Raw genomic sequence first — 8,434 nt, forward strand, 5'->3', positions numbered from 1 at the left:
CTGTCCCGGTCAGGTGGCGGGGCAGGGAGAGCCCGAGAGAGGCTTAGGTCCGCTTTGTCACTCTGCCTCTGCTTGCTGTGACTTGGGGCAGGCTCCTTCCCCTCCCGAAACTCAGTCCCTTGATCGGTGACACAGGACCCACAAGGTCTGTGTCTCAGGGCTGCGTGGGGCTCAGGGAGATGCAGGGTGTGTTCCGCCTGTGGGAAGCAGGGCAGACTGGAGATCGGCACCTCCTCGTCTCCTGCTGGCCTGAGGGAGCTCAGAGATCTTTGAGTTCTATCTCCTCGGTTTTTTGAAATTACCATGTAGACGGAGTCTGCTTCCTAAGGAGGATTTGAGGTAGCTAACCCCTTATTTTACAAATGAGAAAACAAGCTTTGGGAGGTTTAGGGACTTACTCAAGTCACGTCGTCTCTGAAGTTCCCTGATGTTCAGAGCCAAGAAAAGTTTCATAAATGCAGCCTGGGCCTCTCAGCCCCACCTCCCACCCCATCCAGACGCCTTTATCCCCTTAAGGGATGTGGGGCTGGGCTGAGGGCGAGGAGGAGGGCTGGGGCCAGAGATTGAGGGTGAGGCGGCGGCCTGGGCAGAGGAATCCAGTATGGGGAGAGAGCCTAGTTCCTGGCGGGGGAGGGTAATGGGGATAATGGGGACTTTGAAGTGGCCACTACATCCTTCAAAGCCCAGGCCTACAGAATGGGGTTTATGTGGAGCCTCTGTGTGGAGAGGGGCCCAGACTGGGGATGTCGGGGTCCCCCTGCCCTTCAGGGCAGCAACAAGCCTTCCTCCCAGCACCTCTGCTCTCATCTCCACACGCACTCATGCAGAGGGCTTTGTGATGGCAGTAGTGTTAACAGCAGCAATTCACTGAGCACCTGCTATAAAACAGGCACATCACTAGATATTTTACCTGCTTTCTCTCCTTTAATTCACTCAACAACCCAATCAAATCCATAATAGCCTTATTTAAAACCTAATGTAATTCTGAGTCAGAGAGGGTCAATGACTTGCCCAAGGTCACACAGCCTAAAAGCGGCTGGCTGGCTGTGTCAGCTTTCCAGCTGTTCCCTGAATCGCACATGCCAGGAGCTTTCCCCCAGGCACAGTGGTCTGTCCAGCACCGGGTGCTGGCTGATGATGTGCTTCCCAGGGGGCTGCAATGCAGGACTCTGGCCTGTCAGGGAGAGTTACAGTCTGATGGGAGGGGGCTGCTCCTGGCAGAGCCCGGTCTTTGATGGGGGAGCCCAGCTTTGATCTCCTTTTGAAGTCCTGGCCTCTGGAACCAGCAGCTTCAGTGGGGAGAGTGCAGGGGAAGGGGGAGATGAAAGGGCAGGGGAAGCCAGAGTGGGAGAGAGAGGGGGCCAGCCACAAGGAGAGAAACAGATGTGTGCATGAGGACCCGGGAGATAGGGATCTGGGAGAGGGAGTGGGAGCGGCTGGGGGGAAGAACTGGGGCAGAGGAAATGCTGTGGGCAGACAGGGAAGGCCGGGAGGGAGGGGGAAGAGCTGAGTGTGCCACTGGGGGGCAGGGGAGACATGAGAGACAGGCTGGGCCCAGCAGCTCCTCACCTACCATCCCCAGCTTCAAATCCCCCTTCTCTTCCCAGGGAGGCCCTTCTGGCTGTGCCATGGGCTGACTGTCTGTCTAATGGTCCAGAAGTTCCAGCGAGGTCCTGGCTGAGCCTTATCCAATGGCCTGCGGATGGGGCGAGGGGGAGGTGGGGAGCTCACATCCAGGACTTTTCTGGGATCTACCGCCCAGGCTTGCACCCCAGGGGAGGGGGCCGGATGAGGGATGGGGGAGGGTGTCTGCCGCATGGTGGTGCACCTGTTCCTGTCTGACATGCTGGTTCCTCCTGTGGGGCTGCCGAGCAGGCAAGTGAGAGTGCGTGGTGGGGCGGGCTGCCCGGCAGGAAGGGCTAATTCCCAGCTAATCCCCCAAGCCTACCCCACCCAGTGCCTTGCACTGCCCTCCCATCCCCCACACTCTCAGGTCCCCTTCAGCTCCCCGCAGCGCCTCCCCTGTCCTGGCACCCTGGTCCAGCGCCCTTCAGACCCTGCACCCAAACAGAGGGCATCTCTGGGGTTCAGGGCAGCAAGTGAAAGCCAATGAGGGGGTAGCAGTAGACCCCCCTTTTTTTGGGTTTCCTTCAGGGGCACCCAGGATTATACCCACCCCAACTCCACGTACTTCAGAGAGGCTGGGAGGAGGTCCAAATTAGGGTTTATGGGATTAATGACTTTTCTTCTGGCCCCCCAGACTGTCTCCCCAACTCCAAGCCTCATTCCTTCCTCCCGTTGGCCTCTCCTGGGAACCAGACCTTACAAGGAGCTGCAGTAGCCAACCATGCCTCCTTTGGCTCATAGGGGCTGGGGAGAGAAGGAACCGCACCTGGCACCCAGCCCCTTCCTCATGCCCACAGCACCTCTCCCTTGGTGAGGGAGAGGACAGGCTGGAGCAAGGACACGTCCTGGTTCCCACACCAGGTTCTCCAAGGATGCTGCGCAGACGGCCTCGGGCCCCTTGCCCTTCACTCCTCCATACCTAAGCGGGGGACTGAGACTAAGCACATTTCTGTTGAGGTGGCAGAGGATGGCGTGTCACAGGAGGATAGGAGGTGGTTGAGATGTAGTAGGGGTGGGGAACACTGGGAAGTGGGGAGCAGAGTTCTGTTGTTTGTGGGTCCTGGGACCCAGTGGGCTCTCCTGGCGGGTGGGAAAGGTTCTGTAGGGACCACCAGAGAAGCCCCTCCTGGGCCCATCCCCCTGCGCCAGCCCTCTCCGGGCCTGCTGGCTCCTGGACCCATGGGACCCCTCTTAACTCAGCGCCATCACGTCCCTCCCAGCAGTCCTGTCTCCTCCACCTGTCCTTCTCTCTGTCCCCTCCCACCCTGCTCATCCCAAACCACTCAGCACAAGGACCGAGGCCAGGCTTCCTCACCGTATGTGGCCCCTTGGCCTGAGTCCCCAGCCCTCAGATTCCAGTTTCTCAGTCTGAGACAACCTTCACCTTCCTTTGGCTCTCAGGGAGGTCACATGTTTGCTGAAACTCCTCTGATCTTACCACGTCCCCCAGACACTGCCTGGGGTCTTTGCACTGTGGCCTCTGTGTACCTCGCAGTATCTTCCAGGGCCCACGGTGGAGATAGCCCTGCTCACCACCCATCCCTGCAGAGCCTGTGGGCTCCCCTTCAGCCCAGGGCTTAGAAGTCCCGAGCTGGCCACTCTACTGAGAGTGCCTCAAGGCTAGGAACTGCCCTGGACCCTGGGGCCTCTGCGCGGGCCCTGGAAGGTTGGTTGAATTCAACTGTCCAGCTGGGCTGGGGGTCAAGAGGAAATGTGGGTGTGCAGCCTTGACCCTGGGGGCTCCTTGGTAAGAAAATGAAGTGGAGGCCAGGCGCAGCGGCTCACACCTAAAATCCCAGCACATTGGGAGGCCAAAGCGGGTGGATCGCCTGAGGTCGGGAGTTCCACACCAGCCTAAGGGGCCAGCTGGGTTGCAGGGAGTGAGGCCACTTCTGGGGGCCACAGAGGGATAAGGAGGACTGTTGGAACAGGAAGGGGCCCTAGACTTGATTTGGGTTTCACAGGTGGGGAAACTGAGGCTCAGAGAGGGGAAACAGTGCGTGGCAGAAATGGAACAACATTCCTGCCCTCTGGGCTCCTGGTCCCCATTTCTTCTCCTGTGCGCACCAGGCCCCCGCTCACCTCCCCCACCCTTTCATTGCCAAGCCCAGCAGGTGGGGTGCAGGCCCTTCCAGGAAGGGCAAGAAGGGGCTCTCAGAGCAGGAGGGAGGTGGGTGGGTTTACCTGTGGTCCAGAAGCAGGGGTGGGTGGCTAGGGGTTATGTGCTAGGGTGGGCTCAACTGGATGGTGGCATACTCCACAGCCTCTGCAGGCCCTGGCACGGGGGTCCGCAGCCCTGGCATGAATTCCAGGGCAGAGGTGTCCAGTTCTGCATAGTGGATGTCAATGTCCTTTAGGCCAGAGCCTTAGGAATAAGGCAGAAGGGACAGGTGGCAGGAGGGGTCGGTGGGGGGGTGGTCAGGACAGGACGAGGCACCCCAGGGCCAGGCGTCGGGAGAGATGGGAGGTGTGGGTGTGCAGGGAAGCATATGAGAGAGAAGGGAACCATGGAGGGTCAGGGGGATGGGCGGAGAGAGAGACACAGAACACCAATTACTCAGTGACAACAGAGGAAACAAAGGTTTAGAAAAGGTGTTTACAAAAATTAGTCACAAAACATTTACCTGCTGTGCTAAACTGTGTCCTCTTAGGCCGTGGGCATGGGTGGACAGAGGCAGGGTGGGTCCCACTCCTGAACCCCCTGTATTTGCCTCCGAGACATTATTTGTGCTAACCCTTTCATTTTGCGGAGGGAATAGAGATGCCTGGAGAGGGGACACGCTGTGCAGGGGGTCACGGGGAGATTCCTGGGGCATAAAACGGAACTTGGAGTCAAAGGGCCTGGCTTTAAATTTTTGCCAGACCCCCTGCTGTGGCTTGACAGGCAGATGGCTCAACCCATCTGAGCTGAGTTTTTCTTTTGTGAAATGGGAAAATAGAACTTATAAGCATATCACTGTGGTTAGAACCCAGGGCTCCAACTCCCACCTCTAGCTATTCAGCGGCACTGCAGTTCTTTGACTCTTAGTATGATTTGCAAATTATTAGAATAAGAGTGCTCCAAGGACAGGGGCTGCCATGAAGTTGAGTAGCAGAGGCTCTCCCTCCCTCTGCTGGGAGTTGCAGATGTGTGAATGGGGACCCAGGAGACAGGGAGCTGGGAGAGGGAATGGGAGTGGCTGGTGGGAAGAACTGGGGTGGAGAAAATGCTGTGGTCCAGAAGCAAGGGTGGGTAGCTACTGACAACTCACCCTGTGGCTGTGCCAAGCTCCTTTCCCTCCCAGGGCCTCGGTTTCCCCTTCAGCAAAATAGGAGTGTGGCTTGATGATCCCTGAGGTCCTTCCAGCTCTTCTCTCTAGATCTATCCTCACAAGCTTCTCCTCCTCAGCTCAATGCTCAATGCCAGTGTGCAGGCAGATAGATCATCTGTCCACAGAGCAGGGGCTGAGGGAGAGGAGGACTCTCGCACGCTGGGAGGGCAGGGGCTGGTACAGGAAGAAGGCTGTGTGCTATTGCAGGGATCTCTGTGACCTGGGCTGCTGCTTACGCTTTTCCTTGGCTGGGCCGCCTGGGCAGCAGGGAAAGCCAGGTGTGCTGATTTCAGTTGCCCTCCAGCAACGCCCATCTCATGTCCATCAATGACACATGGCATGGGCAGGGACACATGGCAGAGCTAAGATGAATGCGATGAGCTCCTGATTCCTCACAAGGGAAAGTCACACTCTGACACCTGCTCCTCCCGTTGGCCCTGTGCTTCCACAGCCTGCCTGGAGTTGGAGGTGGGGTCGGGGGCTGGGAGGAGACACCTCCTTTCCAGAAGGAAGCAGCCTGGGTTGGAGGTTGGGTACAGGAGACCAGGGGCAGAAGGAAGGGGAAGGAGCCTAGACAGACAGGAAGTCTAGGTCCCAACCCACAAGTTGGGGGGACCTATAAGGGTGGCTGAGGGGCGGGGAGGTGGGGTCTGGGCAAGCAGCACAGTGCGAGTAGGAGATGCTGGGAGCAAAAGCATTTTTTTTTTTTTTTTTTGACGGAGTTTTGCTCTTGTTGCCCATGCTGGAGTACAATGGTGTGATCTCGGCTCACCACAACCTCTGCCTCCCGGGTTCAAGTGATTCTTGTGCCTTAGCCTCCTGAGTAGCTGGGATTACAGGCATGTGCCACCACATCCGGCTAATTTTGTATTTTTAGTAGAGACGGTGTTTCTCCGTGTTGGTCAGGCCGGTCTCGAACTTCTGACCTCAGGTGATCCTCCCGCCTCAGCCTCCCAAAGTGCTGGGATTACAGGCATGAGCCACTGCACCTAGCCACAAAAGTTCTTATCCCCAGGAGCTGCGGAGACTTTGGCTCCACTGGAGGAAGTCCCATAAAGATGGGAAGAGTGGCTGCTGCTCTGGGATGGTGTGAAGGCCATCCTGCAGAGGCAGGGGGGTACATTGATGGTGTCCCTATGACTAAACAGATCCCACCTCTTGTCCCTCCCATCATCCTGAGGATGCCTGGGGACTGGTTCTTCAGGGGAATGCAAGGCCAGGTGTGTCCTGGGGTTGTGCAGACTCTACAGATTTCCACTGGGGAGGTCTTCCAGACAGCTTCTTTACGCAGACCTTCCCTAGCTGCATGCCCCTGGATGGGAGCAACCTGAGTCTGAGCCCCAGGGAAGCCTGGGAGTTTAGAGGGTGATGGCCAAAGGTGGTTTGGGAATATCTCATCCACCTAAGTGGAGAGGAGCTCAACTACGTGGTTTGGGACCACCTTATCCAAGATGTGGGGCTGCCCAGGGAGGGCTGGGCACTTTGCCTTTAGCCTTCGTAGAATCTGTCTCAAAGATGACAGAAAGCAATGACCTGTGACTCCTGCTGGGTGATACCAGGAGGGTCCCAAGAAAACAGGTGGCAAAAGGTAATAGAGAATTGGGCCAGCACCTGCTGGCAAGGAGGACCTCACCCAAAGTGGAAGGCAGGCCCTGGAGAGTTCCCAGCACAAAGTGGTAGCCCAGTTGCCAAATCTTTCACCAGCGGGGACCTGGGAGAACATCGTGGTGGAGGGGAGTTTCAGGTCCAGTGCTTCAGGCATTTGAAAGATGTGCAGGGAACAGGGCTGCAAGGGCAGCAAAGCTGGCTGGTTATTGTTAAGTCATGTTGGAGAAGGAGAAACTGAGGGCCATCAGCAGTTAGAGGCTCAACCTCAGAACTGGAGACCCTCTTTAGTTGCTTCCAAAGAGACCCATATCCTGCAGTGGAAGAGTGGACACAGCCGAGGAACAGACCCAGGATGTGAGAGTAGGAATCAGAGGGCTCCAGGGCAGCTCAGCCAAGGCAGGCCTGTTGTGCTTGGTAAGGGCCCTGCTGGGGAAAACCTGGGTCCCTGAAACTGGTGGGAGGATGAGTGAGTGGAGAACCTTGAGTGGGTGGCCCACTCTTCTCTAGTTAAGGAGCTAATAGCACTGCATGCCGGAAGATGCTGTGGAGGCCTTTCCCCTGCGAGGCAACAGATGCCCCCTCCTCTGTTCTGGCTGCAGGCTGATGCTAGGGTTAAAGCCCAGCACAACCCAGCTGGGGACATGCTGGACCTGATCAAGAAGGAAGACGACAGGCCTGCAGAGCCAGGAGAGCAACAGCAAGCTAGCATGGACCAGCAGAAGCCTGGGGAGCACCCCTGGGTTGGATTTTGAGGGTTCTTGACCAAGTGAGCCAGAACATAGACTGAATAAACAAGAACTCATTGAATTGGGAGCACTTTCTCAGGACATGGGATTCAACACCCTGCAAGGACCCCAGAGGATTGGGCAAATTGGCCTAATCTCAGCTTGGCATCTGATCCTTGGGGTACCTGAACTTCAGACTCCATCCCTCCAAAGGTCATTGGGTCCAGTTTTCTGCCTCTAGCCTGGGCTGCCCGTGCTCACAAGACCGAGGCGATGGAAGCCCCTCTCCTTAGGACAGGGGACGTCTCCTCCACCCTCCTTGGCGAGACCTTGGCTTTGAGGCCTCTGGAAGTCCTTCCTCAGACCGAGTTTAGAGCCTCCCAGCTCTCTAAATGGTTCCTGCCACCTGAGTGGTCCCTAGTCTAGAAACCGTGGCGGATGTTGAGTGGAGTACCACGGCCTTAGTGAGCACCCTTGGGTGTGTGCATCATGGACCCGGCCCACACAGAGGGGCCTGGGCCCACCTTGTCTGGGGCCGCTGAGCTTGGCCCCCAGGCTCCCTGCAGCCTTCCCACCTCCCTTGGAGCCCCCACGGTGAACAGTGCATGCTCTCTGCCTGCCTCCTTCTCACGACTTTTTGGGAAGGAGAATTGATAACATCAATAATGTGACTTGTATACAAGCTGCACCGTCAACAAATCCGAGTTCTAGGGACAAATCCTTTTCTTGCCCGGTAATTGCTCTGTAAGCCAAAAGGAATTATACTTTTTATGGCAACCACAACAGAGCCTCTCCAGGACGCCAGAGCTTCCCTTCCGCTGGTGACTTCCACACACCACCCCGCAGGCCGTTCACAAGCCTCAGTCCATCCAGATGCCCTAACCACGGCCCCTGGGCTCAGGACATAGGGTGTAGGTGCTCTCCTGGCCCCCTCAACCTGGCTGGTGGGTGGAGGTGGGCTCACTGTGCTCTTTGTCCCAAATGGCTCTTGAATGGATACACTCATCGGGGGATTCCACTAACCCAACATAAGCAGAGCCCAGGGAGGGAAGGCGGTGAGGGAGGAGGAAGAGTCAGGGCCATGAGCTAGGGTCTGGGCTTGGATGAGAGAGGAGGGGGCGAAAGGAGGAGTGTGCAGAGGGATGGGCGAAGGCAGTGGGCACT

This window comes from Hylobates moloch, unplaced genomic scaffold (genome assembly GCF_009828535.3).
Source record: "Hylobates moloch isolate HMO894 unplaced genomic scaffold, HMol_V3 SCAFFOLD_11, whole genome shotgun sequence".
NCBI classification, from domain to species: Eukaryota; Metazoa; Chordata; class Mammalia; order Primates; family Hylobatidae; genus Hylobates; species Hylobates moloch.